General features: G+C 41.7%; 1 long non-coding RNA gene across 1 annotated transcript; it reads right to left on the minus strand.

The window, feature by feature from the left end:
- Positions 1 to 7,022: 7,022 nt before the first annotated feature.
- LOC133646087 (uncharacterized) lies at positions 7,023 to 16,147 on the minus strand. The gene is made up of 3 exons (XR_009825226.1): positions 16,098 to 16,147; positions 10,455 to 10,682; positions 7,023 to 7,161 (listed from the first exon to the last, which is right to left on the minus strand). It is a non-coding gene; the product is annotated as an uncharacterized LOC133646087 (long non-coding RNA).
- Between the last annotated feature and the right edge of the window lie 83 nt (positions 16,148 to 16,230).

Consider the following 16,230-nt stretch of genomic DNA (forward strand, 5'->3'; position numbering starts at 1 on the left):
GAGAGTCCAGTCCATAGTGGATCTAACATAATAGTGAGAGTCCAGTCCATAGTGGATCTAACATAATAGTGAGAGTCCAGTCCATAGTGGATCTAACATAATAGTGAGAGTCCAGTCCATAGTGGATCTAACATAATAGTGAGAGTCCAGTCCATAGTGGATCTAACATAATAGTGAGAGTCCAGTCCATAGTGGATCTAACATAATAGTGAGAGTCCAGTCCATAGTGGGGCCAGCAGGAGACCATCCCGAGCGGAGAGATGTCCCCAACCGATGCACAGGCGAGCGGTCCACCCCGGGTTCCGACTCTGGACAGCCAGCACTTCATCCATGGCCACCGGACCTGTGCCCTCCCCCCCCCCCCCTCCACAAGGGAGAGGGGGGCAGAAAAGAGACGGCAGATCAACTGGTCTAAAAAGGGGGTCTATTTAAAGGCTAGAGTATACAAATGAGTTTTAAGATGGGACTTAAATGCCAGCCTCCTGACTTAAATGCACAATCCTGATTGGAAAGTGGTGGCATACATCCGACAGGAGGCATTTATGGAAATGTAGAAGTGGGGTGATGACAAACTCATTGTGGGTGATGATCAATTCTGTTTGGTGTCAGAAAGGTGAACCTCAAGGCGAAGACCAAAATTCAACCTCACACCAAAATCCAATTTTTGGAATCTCGTCATCAGAATCTGTCGAGACCTTGGCACGAATCTGCTCCTCATTTAAAGTGTGAGTGCGGGAGGCTCGTTTTTTCCGTGGGAGCCGTGGCTAGCCTGACGAGAGCGGGGGTGAGGCGGGAGTCTGCCTGACGAGAGCGGGGGTGAGGCGGGAGTCTGCCTGACGAGAGCGGGGGTGAGGCGGGAGTCTGCCTGGCGAGAGCGGGGGTGAGGCGGGAGTCTGCCTGACGAGAGCGGGGGTGAGGCGGGAGTCTGCCTGACGAGAGCGGGGGTGAGGCGGGAGTCTGCCTGACGAGAGCGGGGGTGAGGCGGGAGTCAGCCTGAAAAGGAATAAATCCCTCCTGGCAGAGGACCAGACTGGAGGGTAAAGCAGCGGCCAGGTACATATTTGACCACCACTTGACACGTATTTGACCACCACTTGACACATATTTGACCACCACTTGACACATATTTGACCACCACTTGACACATATTTGACCCCTACTTGACACATATTTGACCACCACTTGACACGTATTTGACCACCACTTGACACATATTTGAGCACTACTTGGCACGTATTTGACCACCACTTGACACATATTTGACCACCATTTGGCCACCACATGACACGTATTTGACCACCAATTGACACATATTTGACCACCATTTGACATGTATTTGACCACCAATTGACACGCATTTGACCACCATTTGGCCACCACATGACACGTATTTGACCACCATTTGACACATATTTGACCACCATTTGACACGTATTAGACCAGCACTTGAGACGTATTGACCACCACTTTACATGTAGTTGACCACCATTCGACACGTATTTGACCACCACTTGACACATATTTAAACACCACTTGACACGTATTTGAACACTACTTGACACGTATTTGACCACCACTTGACACATATTTGACCACCACTTGACACATATTTGACCACCACCTGACACATATTTGTCCACTACTTGACACATATTTGACCACCACTTGACACGTATTTGCCACCACTTGACACATATTTACCACCACTTGACACATATTTGACCACCACTTGACACGTATTTGACCACCACTTGACACGTATTTGGCCACCACTTGACACGTATTTGGCCACCACTTGACACATATTTGACCACCACTTGACCCGTATTTGACCACCACTTGACCCGTATTTGACCACCACTTGACACGTATTTGACCACCACTTGACACGTATTTGACAACCACTTGACACGTATTTGACCACCACTTGAGATGTATTTGACCACCACTTGAGACGTATTTGACCACCACTTGACACGTATTTGACCACCTCTTGAGACGCATTTGACCACCATTTGGCCACCACATGACACTTATTTGACCACCATTTGACACATATTTGACCACAATTTGACACGTATTAGACCAGCACTTGAGACGTATTGACCACCATTTGACACATATTTGACCACCACTTTACATGTATTTGACCACCACTTGACACGTATTTGACCACCACTTGACACATATTTGACCAGCACTTGACACATATTCGACCACCATTTGACACATATTTGACCACCACTTGACACATATTTGACTACCACTTTACACGTATTTGACCACTACTTGACATGTATTTGACCACCACTTGACACATATTCGACCACCACTTGACACATATTTGACCACCACTTGACACCTATTTGCCACCACTTCACACATATTTACTACCACTTGACACGTTTTTTTTTTGTTTTGTTTTTTTGTTTTTTTTCATATAGCAGATGTAGATGCCCATATCGGCTGTTCAGATTTACTTTACAAAAGAGAAGTGTAGAATACTTCTCTTGTTGCCTTAATGGTATTTTGACTTTATTAAATGTATTTATATTATCATTTGGTGCAGCCGGGCCGGAGCAGGAGGGGATAGAAAGAGAGAAAAAGGAAGACAGAGGGGGGAATTGTGGGGACAAGAGGGGGATTAGACAGAGAGACAAAAACAACAACAGCAAACACAACAACAACAACAACAACAGAGCAACATCAGCAAATACGACATGTACAAATATGATGGTAAAAGTAATAGCAAATAAGCAGTTAGCGAAAATTTAAAAAAAAATAAAAAATAAAAAATAAAAAAATACAGAAATGACAATGAGCATTATTACACTAAAAATGGAGCAATATGAATACCAATAGAAATAGTGCCATTGATAATAAACAATACCAGTACTTTACCTTTATTATCAACAATACAATTGTTCAAATGCAACAATACATATACGTAATGATAACTTGAGATACGAAAGAATGCAGAAAAATGGAGGGGAAGAAAGAGAAGCAACCTTAACCTTGTAGATTGTTATAGTAACAATAGGTTAAGCTTTGTCAGTGTGCCATGTGTTATACCCAGTTTACCCTAGGGCAACAACGTTAATATATGTTTGATGAAACGTGATTATGTGCATGAGTGTATGTGTGCATATGTACTTGTATATGTACAGTATGTGTATGTGTGCTTGTACAGTGAATGTATATGTACAGTATGTGTATACAGTATGGGTGTTTGAACAGTGAATGTATATGTACAGTATGTGTAAATGTGTGTTTGTACAGTGAATGTATATGTACAGTATATGTATGTGTGTGTTTGTACAGTGAATGTATATGTACAGTATGTGTATATGTATGTTTTTACAGTGAATGTATATGTACAGTATGTGTATACAGTATGTTTGTATAATGAATGTGCGTGTGGATGTACGAACTTTGAGTGTGTAAATATGTACTGTATTTATTTGTATATGTATGTGGGAGCGTAGGTACCTATGTATGTGTGTATGTATGTGTGTGAGTATATGTGAATTTGCATGTACAATACATTTGACTCCCAGTGTGTGCGGGAGCCAGAGTACGGCCCCAGCCTCCCCGAGAACCCATCCCACAAACAGTAGGTGTGGTGCCCAGGGAACCAGGGGCCACCGCCCCCACGCAGCCAAGCCGGACAGCGACAGGAACCCCAGAGCCTGGCCCACCGTGCCGCCCACAAGGGCCAGCAGCAGGCCGCAGACAGACGCACCCGGCAGAGGACAAGGCACGAGAAAAACAGGGGGCAGCCAGACCCCAAGCCAGCGAGAGACCACACCCCACACGGACAGATAGGCGGGACGCCCCGCCCGAGGGGCCCGGAGACCCCCGCAACCGGACGGGAAGACCGCCCCCGCCCCACAGGACCACCCAGCACGGGGCCACAGGAACCACCCACCCCACCCGCAGGGACCCCAACGATGGAGATGGAACAACCAGCAACCGCCCCGCCGAGTCCCCCCCCCTGAGGTAGGGGAATAAATAAATAAAATAAATAAATACATAATAATAATAATAATAATATTAATAAAATATTTTTTTATTTTTTTTAAATTTAAAAAAGGGAAAAAAATAAATAAATAATTAAATCTATTTATAAAAAAATAAAAAATAAAAATAAATAAAAAAAGAATTAAAAGAAGATCACAGACATGCTGACACACAAGGTCGCTACCCCAACAACTGGCCGACTCGCAGCACCTCGGAATACCCTGCAGCACCAAGCCACCACAGTAGACGCAGGGACCAGACCCAGCAGGCCCCAACCAAGACGGGCACCCGGAAGGGATGGACGGCGGGACCCAGGAGCTCCAGACACGCAGTCCGGATGCAGTAGCCTGAGGCGCCGACCCCCACCCGACAAGCAGGCCCAGAACGTACCCCCAGAAATATACATACATATATATATACATACACATAAACATACACATGTACACATACACACACATACACATGCATACACATACACATATATATACATACATACATACATACATACATACACACACACACACACACACACACACACACACACACACACATACACATACATATACACAGTTTGTCAGCCCCGACAACCACCACGCGCGCGCTACCACCAGTCACAACATCAGCCACCCCCCTGCACCAGACCCAGCAGCCACGGGCGCCCACACCACAAACAAACGGCAGCAGAAACAGCAGCCACAACACCCACAGACAGCCAGCACCACCCAATCAAATCAAAGCGATCAAAAAAAAAACGCGACCGGCAACCACACGCCAACAGGATCACAGATACCAGCCAGCGCCAGCCCGCCAGCAAGCCCAAACGCCAACACGCAAACAAGAGACACCAACACCCCCCCCCCCCACCAAAAGACCCCACCACCCCAACCCAAACCCGCACAAACACACCACCGCCCAAACAACCGAGACACAGTATCCAGACCAGACACGGGCGCCGCGCCACCACCACATCAAGTCGCCAACAGAGACCCCACAGCGCAAGGTCGGGCCACACGGGCACGGACCCCACCCAAAAGGAAGCGAGACCCGCGCAACGCCACACACAAATAAACAATAACCACACACAAATAAATAATAAACACATATTCGACCATCACTTGACACATATTTGACCACCACTTGACACATATTTGACTACCACTTTACATGTATTTGACCACTACTTGACATGTATTTGACCACCACTTGACACGTATTTGACCACCACTTGACACGTATTTGACCACCACTTGACACGTATTTGACCACCACTTGACACATATTCGACCACCACTTGACACATATTTGACCACCACTTGACACATATTTGACAACCACTTGACACGTATTTGACCACTACTTGACATGTATTTGACCACCACTTGACACATATTTGACCACCACTTGACACCTATTTGCCACCATTAGACACATATTTACCACCACTTGACACGTATTTGACCACCACTTGACACGTATTTGACCACCACTTGGCACATATTTGACCACCATTCGACATGTATTTGACCACCATTTGACACGTATTTGACCACTACTTGACACGTATTTGACCACCCCTTGACACATATTTGACCACCACTTGACACATATTTGACCACTACTTGACACATACTTGACCACCACTTGAAAGCAGCGGCCAGGAAGGCTGCCTCACAAGACAAAGCCATGGAAGCAGAACCCTCAAATGGAATACTGGATCAGCGGAGTTGATTCAATCTGACAAAGTGTGTCACATGACAGACGATTTAGTGTCAGGTCTGCCTCGGAGTTAGCAGCAATGACAATGCAAGTGTGCAAGCTAATAGCGTCAATATTAGCCCGGCGGCTCCTCCAACATTCATGAGTTCCTGGGTTCTCGTTACCCCACCGAGGCCTGTTAGATTTCTTTGCATGATTGGGCGTGCTCGCTCTCACAGCGTCTGTCGTGCCAGATCGCGCCGGCGTCTTTGCCAGGATGTTCTCCGTCAACGGTCCCCAGGCGCGGGAGCCAGACGCACGACGGCTTTCATCATCGGGGCCGCTTGATCTGGACTCAAACAGGAGATGGAGGCAAATGTGCTCACACGGCTGCCTCCAGCAAACACTTCAGGCTGCCTCGCTGGTTTATTGGATTCAATCCTGGTGACGACGAGTCATCATCACTTATATATCAGTCATTCACAGGCCATAACATTAGGTACACACTTACCTCATGACATCCCAATGCATTACTACACAGTGGTACCTCGACTTAAGAGCTAATTGTTATGTTTTAAATAGGCCATGTTATGATTTTCCTACAACATGTAGTTTCTCTTTAAATATCCTTCTCGAAAATGGCCTTGCAAATATATATCTGCCACCTAATCAACCTTTTCTTCTCCTTCTCTGCCAGCCCGGTATGGCTACGCTGCAACACTTCCTGCTAAATGGCAACTTGTGATTGGATACTCACTTTGGAGTGACAAGTGAGTATCCAATCGCAGTCTCGTTAACGTCAGGCTACCTGGATAGGCTACTGTCAACAACTTGTGATCTGATTGGCTATCACAACTGTCTATCAACTGTATGTGTTCTCAAATTCATCCGCTAACGGTCCCGGTGAGTATCCACTCACAGGGGGTGTAAATGTGGCCAGCTAGAAGGCCTTACTGACAACATCTATGGCAATGATCTATCAACTGTATGTGGCTGTTCACTTACAGTGCACACACATTGTTGGTTCTGAAAGCAGATTTGGTACAGCATGGCAACATAAGCTAGCTGAATTCTGATTGGATAGAAAGTAAAAGTACAAACAACAGCAGTAGAAGGAGCATAATATGACATGAAGAGAATATCAATTATTTTACATATTTAGGGGAAAGTCAATGACTTTTATCTTGAATTATGATGATGATCCATGGTTATGTTAGGCCAGCAGAAAAGACCACCACTGGATGATAGTCACAGTTTAACTGGCAGTTTTCAGACTGTGAACATCGGCCAAATTAAAAAAAACAATGCTCCTGACATTTGTTTATTAGGAGAGAAGATGGCGTCCACAAATGTAGTTCTCCCTCCACCTCTAATCTGTTCCTTTTTGGAAATGATGCCAGCGGGTGCTGAACTATCATTTTGTCCAATTGGCTTGTTTTCCGCAGCCTGCAGACACAAACACACACGAGCTGTGGAAGCAGATGTTCAAAACATCTCCACAACTACTCAAGATTCACCAGCAGCACCCGGGATTTACAATCAGAAGACTTGCCAACTTATGAAAGGACGGCGCAGGGTTTGAATCCCAAACATTGCAACTCTACGACATGCCCCATTGATCTACACGTAGCTGTGTGTGTGTGTGTGTGTGTGTGTGTGTGTGTGTGTGTGTGTGTGTGTGTGTGTGTGTGTGTGTGTGTGTGTGTGTGTGTGTGTGTGTGTGTGTGTGTGTGTGTGTGTGTGTGTGTGTGTGTGTGTGTGTGTGTGTGTGTGTACATGAAGTCAAGTGAGGTAAAGCCCAGTGAGACACACACCATCAGTAAGTGTCAGTGTGACCAAATCGTTTGCATGAAAACCACTTGACACGTATTTGACCACCACTTGACACGTATTTGACAACAAATTGACACGTATTTGACCACCACTTGAGACGTATGTGACCACCACTTGTCATGAATTTGACCACCACTTGACACATATTTGCCACCACTTGACACGTATTTGACCACCACTTGAGACGTATTTGACCACCACTTGAGACGTATTCGACCACCATTTGACATGTATTTGACCACCACTTTATACGTATTTGACCACCACTTGACACATGTTTGACCACCACTTGAGACATGTTTGACCACCACTTGAGACGTATTTGACCACCACTTGAGACGTATTTGACCACCATTTGACACGTATTTGACCACCACTTGACACGTATTTGACCACCACTTGACACGTATTTGACCACCACTTGACACGTTTTTGACCACCACTTGAGACGTATTTGACCACCACTTGAGACGTATCTGACCACCACTTGACACGTATCTGACCACCACTTGACATTTATTTGACCACCATTTGACACGTATTTGACAACCACTTGACACGTTTTTGACCACCACTTGAGGCGTATTTGACGACCACTTGACGCGTATTTGACCACCACTTGACACATATTTGACCACCACTTGACACATATTTGACCACCACTTGAGACGCATTTGACGACCATTTGGCCACCACATGACACGTGTTTGATCACCATTTGACACATATTTGACCACCATTTGACATGTATTTGACCAGCGGTTGAGACGTATTGACCACCATTTAACACGTATTTGGCCACCACTTTACATGTATTTGACCACCACTTGACACGCATTTGAACAACCACTTGAGACGTATTTGACCACCACTTGACACATATTTGACCACCACTTGACACATATTTGACCACCACTTCACACATATTTGACCACCACTTGACACATATTTGACAACCACTTGACACGTATTTGACAACCACTTGAGACGTATTTGACCACCATTTGACACGTATTTGCCACCACTTGACACGTATTTGCCACCACTTGACACATATTTACCACCACTTGACATGTATTTGACCACCACTTGACACATATTTGACCACCATTTGACACATATTTGACCACCACTTGACACATATTTGTCACCACTTGACACATATTTGACCACCACTTGGCACGTATTTGACCACCACTTGACACGTATTTGACCACCACTTGACACGTATTTGACCACCACTTGACACGTTTTTGACCACCACTTGAGACGTATTTGACCACCACTTGAGACGTATCTGACCACCACTTGACACGTATCTGACCACCACTTGACATTTATTTGACCACCATTTGACACGTATTTGACAACCACTTGACACGTTTTTGACCACCACTTGAGGCGTATTTGACCACCACTTGACACATATTTGACCACCACTTGACACATATTTGACCACCACTTGAGACGCATTTGACGACCATTTGGCCACCACGCGACACGTGTTTGATCACCATTTGACACATATTTGACCACCATTTGACATGTATTTGACCAGCGGTTGAGACGTATTGACCACCATTTAACACGTATTTGGCCACCACTCTACATGTATTTGACCACCACTTGACACGCATTTGAACAACCACTTGAGACGTATTTGACCACCACTTGACACATATTTGACCACCACTTGACACATATTTGACCACCACTTTACACATATTTGACCACCACTTGACACATATTTGACAACCACTTGACACGTATTTGACAACCACTTGAGACGTATTTGACCACCATTTGACACGTATTTGCCACCACTTGACACGTATTTGCCACCACTTGACACGTATTTGCCACCACTTGACACATATTTACCACCACTTGACATGTATTTGACCAACACTTGACACGTATTTGCCACCACTTGACACATATTTGACCACCATTTGACACGTATTTGACCACCACTTGACACATATTTACCACCACTTGACACGTATTTGACCACCACTTGACACGTATTTGCCACCACTTGACACATATTTACCACCACTTGACACGCATTTGACCACCACTTGACACATATTTGACCACCATTTGACACGTATTTGTTGTATTGTTGGCTCTTTTTGGATGTTTTTTTTAGTGGGTCTTATGTGCGCAACAGATGCATTGACTCACATTAGCCTCATTGTTCGCTGACTTTTGTTTACGCTTATTTACGAGTTAAAATGCATTAAAAAAACGACATATGTGTTTTTGTCTCTCATATAGACTGTAAAAGACGGGCACATTTCCAAAATAGCGCAGCTCTAATTCGGAGCAAAACAAACACACAACGTAAAACAATGCCTGCAACTGCTTTGTGGCACAACAAAGTTTGGGGGCCACTAACTGAAAAAGACTGCAGTTAATTGAAGGTTTAAGGTGGCGACCCTTTAACAGATTATTTCCAAAACTTCCTGTGTTAGTATGTGATCCTCAATTTGATGGAAAAAAATAGTAAAGGTTTGATCCAGAACCAATGCTGCTAACAATCCTAATAGAAGACTAGTCATGCATATTAAAGGCATCAATGGCTATAGTCTGTCAGATGACTATCTTTCTTTCACACTCTCCTCACACAAGAGAATTACATGCTGAATGTAGGTCAGTCCTGCAGAGAGATGTGAAAGTGAATAGTAAATGAAAACTATGCACAGCAACCCTTCCCAAAGGCTAAACTGCAGTGTGAGAAAAAGCGTGTTTTTACACTTGTGTTGCCTCATAGTCCAACCTCGCATTTAAATTCAAGTGATGTCCTCCCCGCTCCTCATCCTATTCCCTCCAATCCCTACCTGTCCACCTCAAGGGGGATGAGGACTGTTAAATAGATGGATAAATAGATGGCAACAGAGTACCTGAGCACTTCACCAAATCAGCAGTGACGTCTCCTCCTCCAGCAGCATTGCACCGCTCAATTATTGGTCATCATGTCGCCCAAGCGCCGGGGCCGGTCGCGGCGAGGGAGAGCCAAGGTTGCCACAGAGGACGGGGGCTCATCTGTAGGCCCCCCACCACAGTGGGAACACAAGAGAGACATCAGCCCGACATATTCCTGGCCATTCACACGCCTGCCATCCTTCTCCCTGCAACAATATGACATACAATTCAAATAAAGGAGGCTGGAGTAGTAACGTGTTCAAGTAAAAGTAGAGTTGTATTGATCTAAAAGTCTACTCATATGAAAGTCACTATACACTCAGGGTAAAAGTTACTGTTGTGGATGCTGCTGGGGTCCTATTTGCTGTCGAAAACGGTAATCAGGAATTAAAATGCATTATCTTTATATAAAATCTAAAGCCATGTGATTATTATATTGCTCTTTATTTGTGATTGTAGGTGCATTATTTAGTACAGATTAAAAAGACGTTGTAACATAAATGCAAGTAAATATAATATGAATGAAAAATTAAATATAGTGCTATAAACGCGAAAATATGAATACCAATAAATAAAACACTATATAAAGTAAACAAATATTTATATTTTTTGTACACAATTGTAAAATATATCAACACACTTTACACACAATTGCTAAAACGTGAATCGGCTGACCTCTGGTGTTCATCTTGAGAACTGCAATTATACAGCATCCAAAATTACTAAATGTAATTTCATGTCATGTGACGCTTGTCTAAGACTAGATCTGACCAATCTAAGTCCAAGACTAGATCTGACCAATCTAAGACTAGATGTGACCAAACTTTGCCTAAGACTAGATGTGACCAATCTAAGTCTATGACTAGATGTGACCAATCTAAGTTTAAGACTAGATGTGACCAAACTAAGTTTAAGACTAGATGTGACCAATTTAAGTCTAAGACTAGATGTGACCAATCTAAGTCTAATACTACATGTGCCCGATCTAAGTGTAAGACTAGATGTGACCAATCTAAGTCTAAGACTAGATGTGACTAAACTAACACTAAGACTAGATGTGACCAAACTATGTCTAAGACTAGATGTAACAATCTAAGTCTAAGACTAGATGTGACCAATTTAAGTCTAAGACTAGATGTGACCAATCTAAGTCTAAGACTAGATGTGACCGATCTAAGTGTAAGACTAGATCTGACCAATCTAAGACTAGATGTGACCAATCTAAGTCTAAGACTAGATGTGACTAAACTAACACTAAGACTAGATGTGACCAAACTATGTCTAAGACTAGATGTAACAATCTAAGTCTAAGACTAGATGTGACCAAACTAAGTTTAAGACTAGATGTGACCAAACTAAGTATAAGAGTGGATGTGACCAAATTAAGTCTAAGACTAGATGTGACCAAACTAAGTATAAGAGTAGATGTGACCAAACTAAGTCTAAGATTAGATGTGACCAAACTAAGTCTAAGACTAGATGTGACCAAACTAAGTATAAGAGTAGATGTGACCAAACTAAGTCTAAGATTAGATGTGACCAAACTTAGTCTAAGATTAGATGTGACCAAACTAAGTCTAAGACTAGATGTGACCAAACTAAATCTAAGAGTAGATGTGACCAAATTAAGTCTAAGACTAGATGTGACCAAGCTAAGTATAAGAGTAGATGTGACCAAACTAAGTCTAAGATTAGATGTGACCAAACTAAGTCTAAGACTAGATGTGACCAATGTAAGTCTAAGACTAGATGTGACCAAACTAAGTCTAAGACTAGATGTGACCAAACTAAGTCTAAGACTAGATGTGACCAAACTAAGTCTAAGACTAGATGTGACCAAACTAAGTCTAAGACTAGATGTGACCAATCTAAGTCTAAGACTAGATGTAACAATCAAAGTCTAAGACTAGATGTGACTAATCTAAGTCTAAGACTAGATGTGACCAAACTAACACTAAGACTAGATGTGACCAAACTAAGTCTAAGACTAGATGTAACAATCTAAGTCTAAGAGTAGATGTGACCAAACTAAGTCTAAGACTAGATGTGACCAAACTAAGTCTAAGACTAGATGTGACCAAACTAACACTAAGACTAGATGTGACCAAACTAAGTCTAAGACTAGATGTAACAATCTAAGTCTAAGACTAGATGTGACCAAACTAAGTATAAGAGTAGATGTGACCAAACTAAGTCTAAGACTAGATGTGACCAAACTAAGTCTAAGACCAGATGTGACCAAACTAAGTCTAAGACTAGATGTGACCAATGTAAGTCTAAGACTAGATGTGACCAAACAAACACTAAGACTAGATGTGACCAAACTAAGTCTAAGACTAGATGTAACAATCTAAGTCTAAGACTAGATGTGACCAAACTAAGTATAAGAGCAGATGTGACCAAACTAAGTCTAAGACTAGATGTGACCAAACTAAGTCTAAGACTAGATGTGACCAAACTAAGTCTAAGACTAGATGTGACCAATGTAAGTCTAAGACTAGATGTGACCAAACAAACACTAAGACTAGATGTGACCAAACTAAGTCTAAGACTAGATGTGACCAAACTAAGTCTAAGACTAGATGTGACCAAACTAAGTCTAAGACTAGATGTGACCAATGTAAGTCTAAGACTAGATGTAACAATCAAAGTCTAAGACTAGATGTGACCAAACTAAGTCTAAGACTAGATGTGACCAAACTAAGTCTAAGACTAGATGTGACCAAACTAAGTCTAAGACTAGATGTGACCAATGTAAGTCTAAGACTAGATGTAACAATCAAAGTCTAAGACTAGATGTGACCAAACTAAGTATAAGAGTAGATGTGACCAAACTAAGTCTAAGATTAGATGTGACCAAACTTAGTCTAAGATTAGATGTGACCAAACTAAGTCTAAGACTAGATGTGACCAAACTAAATCTAAGAGTAGATGTGACCAAATTAAGTCTAAGACTAGATGTGACCAAGCTAAGTATAAGAGTAGATGTGACCAAACTAAGTCTAAGATTAGATGTGACCAAACTAAGTCTAAGACTAGATGTGACCAATGTAAGTCTAAGACTAGATGTGACCAAACTAAGTCTAAGACTAGATGTGACCAAACTAAGTCTAAGACTAGATGTGACCAAACTAAGTCTAAGACTAGATGTGACCAAACTAAGTCTAAGACTAGATGTGACCAATCTAAGTCTAAGACTAGATGTAACAATCAAAGTCTAAGACTAGATGTGACTAATCTAAGTCTAAGACTAGATGTGACCAAACTAACACTAAGACTAGATGTGACCAAACTAAGTCTAAGACTAGATGTAACAATCTAAGTCTAAGAGTAGATGTGACCAAACTAAGTCTAAGACTAGATGTGACCAAACTAAGTCTAAGACTAGATGTGACCAAACTAACACTAAGACTAGATGTGACCAAACTAAGTCTAAGACTAGATGTAACAATCTAAGTCTAAGACTAGATGTGACCAAACTAAGTATAAGAGTAGATGTGACCAAACTAAGTCTAAGACTAGATGTGACCAAACTAAGTCTAAGACCAGATGTGACCAAACTAAGTCTAAGACTAGATGTGACCAATGTAAGTCTAAGACTAGATGTGACCAAACAAACACTAAGACTAGATGTGACCAAACTAAGTCTAAGACTAGATGTAACAATCTAAGTCTAAGACTAGATGTGACCAAACTAAGTATAAGAGCAGATGTGACCAAACTAAGTCTAAGACTAGATGTGACCAAACTAAGTCTAAGACTAGATGTGACCAAACTAAGTCTAAGACTAGATGTGACCAATGTAAGTCTAAGACTAGATGTGACCAAACAAACACTAAGACTAGATGTGACCAAACTAAGTCTAAGACTAGATGTGACCAAACTAAGTCTAAGACTAGATGTGACCAAACTAAGTCTAAGACTAGATGTGACCAATGTAAGTCTAAGACTAGATGTAACAATCAAAGTCTAAGACTAGATGTGACCAAACTAAGTCTAAGACTAGATGTGACCAAACTAAGTCTAAGACTAGATGTGACCAAACTAAGTCTAAGACTAGATGTGACCAATGTAAGTCTAAGACTAGATGTAACAATCAAAGTCTAAGACTAGATGTGACCAATGTAAGTCTAAGACTAGATGTAACAATCAAAGTCTAAGACTAGATGTGACCAAACTAAGTCTAAGACTAGATGTGACCAAACTAAGTCTAAGACTAGATGTGACCAAACTAAGTCTAAGACTAGATGTGACCAAACTAAGTCTAAGACTAGATGTGACCAATCTAAGTCTAAGACTAAATGTGACCAAACTAAGTCTAAGACTAGATGTGACCAAACTAAGTCTAAGACTAGATGTGACCAAACTAAGTCTAAGACTAGATGTGACCAAACTAAGTCTAAGACTAGATGTGACCAAACTAAGTCTAAGACTAGATGTGACCAATGTAAGTCTAAGACTAGATGTAACAATCAAAGTCTAAGACTAGATGTGACCAAACTAAGTCTAAGACTAGATGTGACCAAACTAAGTCTAAGACTAGATGTGACCAAACTAAGTCTAAGACTAGATGTGACCAAACTAAGTCTAAGACTAGATGTGACCAATGTAAGTCTAAGACTAGATGTAACAATCAAAGTCTAAGACTAGATGTGACCAATGTAAGTCTAAGACTAGATGTAACAATCAAAGTCTAAGACTAGATGTGACCAAACTAAGTCTAAGACTAGATGTGACCAAACTAAGTCTAAGACTAGATGTGACCAAACTAAGTCTAAGACTAGATGTGACCAAACTAAGTCTAAGACTAGATGTGACCAAACTAAGTCTAAGACTAGATGTGACCAATGTAAGTCTAAGACTAGATGTAACAATCAAAGTCTAAGACTAGATGTGACCAAACTAAGTCTAAGACTAGATGTGACCAAACTAAGTCTAAGACTAGATGTGACCAAACTAAGTCTAAGACTAGATGTGACCAAACTAAGTCTAAGACTAGATGTGACCAAACTAAGTCTAAGAGTAGATGTGACCAATGTAAGTCTAAGACTAGATGTGACCAAACTAAGTCTAAGACTAGATGTGACCAAACTAAGTCTAAGACTAGATGTAACAATCTCAATATTTCATGTCATGTGACACTTGATGTATTTAGCCAAACTTTCACCCAGCAAAAAAATTATATAAAACTCTTCAAAATTGCAGATTATTTTCCATCAGAATTAATCTATCCTTTTATCTTTGAGGACACTTCCATGGTTCTGTTGGGACATTTTGTTTTCCATGTGGGCGTCTGAGTTCGAACAAGAAGTATGTTTCTGTCGTCATGCTGCTACTTTTCATTGAGAACTTCTACTTACTGTACGTGGTTTAATAATAATAATACTTTATTGAGAACTTATATTTACTGTACGTGGTTTAATAATAATAGTACTTTATTGAGAACTTCTACTTACTGTACGTGGTTTAATAATAATAGTACTTCATTGAGAACTTGTACTTACTGTACGTGGTTTAATAATAATAATACTTTATTGAGAACTTATATTTACTGTACGTGGTTTAATAATAATAATAACAATAATAACCTACAAACAGACGTTATTCCATCACATCTTTACCTTCATGATGCTTCCTTCAAGACAGACATTTTCCCTCAGCGACCGATGGGGGCGAAAGTGGCGCACTGCATGACAAAATCAGCGAAGAAGAAGAAAGGACTTTGCAGTGACCAATCAAATGAGCTCACTTGAG

Source organism: Entelurus aequoreus, linkage group LG03 (assembly GCF_033978785.1).
Source record: "Entelurus aequoreus isolate RoL-2023_Sb linkage group LG03, RoL_Eaeq_v1.1, whole genome shotgun sequence".
NCBI lineage: Eukaryota > Metazoa > Chordata > Actinopteri > Syngnathiformes > Syngnathidae > Entelurus > Entelurus aequoreus.